The following is a 543-nucleotide window of genomic DNA, read 5'->3' as shown; positions in this document are numbered from 1 at the left end:
CGTTTCAAAATGTCGCCACTAGATGGCGACAAAAGTCACAAACGCGTCCGCTCCTTCGATCGTGAAACAGAAAAAAAACGAAGCATCGCTGAGTCAGTAACGTAGTTTCGTCCGTAAACAATAACTGTGGACGTAGTTTCCTCCCCAAAACAACCACAAAAAATATAAAACAGTATTTTAATGAAGCACATGCCTTGTTATAGGCTTACAAAGCTCTATACTTCAGCTGTTCTTGTGGTGTAGTGGTTATCACATCCGCCTAACACGCGGAAGGTCCCAGGTTCGATCCCTGGCAAGAACACGCGCCCATTTTTTTTCTCTTTATTTATTTTTTTTTTTTTTTGAGGAAGCGTTATAATTATTATTAGTACTCCCCGGTAGATCCTTGACAAATGAACTGTGTGTGCGTGCGAGCGTTCTATGGATAATGCTTCTCAGCTATGTGCTGATCTGTTTCAAGGCAGTTGATCAAAATGACGAAAACGGTGATTCCATGTGTTACTCGACCGGAAATTTCCTCATCCTTCGTGTCCTTATGAAGAC

General features: G+C 41.8%; 1 non-coding gene across 1 annotated transcript; it reads left to right on the top strand.

Moving 5' to 3' along the window:
• Positions 1-228: 228 nt before the first annotated feature.
• Positions 229-301, top strand: Trnav-aac (transfer RNA valine (anticodon AAC)). The gene has a single exon. It is a non-coding gene; the product is annotated as a tRNA-Val (tRNA).
• Positions 302-543: the final 242 nt, after the last annotated feature.

The sequence above is a fragment of the Rhipicephalus sanguineus genome, chromosome 6 (genome assembly GCF_013339695.2).
Source record: "Rhipicephalus sanguineus isolate Rsan-2018 chromosome 6, BIME_Rsan_1.4, whole genome shotgun sequence".
Taxonomy (NCBI): Eukaryota; Metazoa; Arthropoda; class Arachnida; order Ixodida; family Ixodidae; genus Rhipicephalus; species Rhipicephalus sanguineus.
This window is presented reverse-complemented; position numbering and strand designations above follow the sequence as displayed.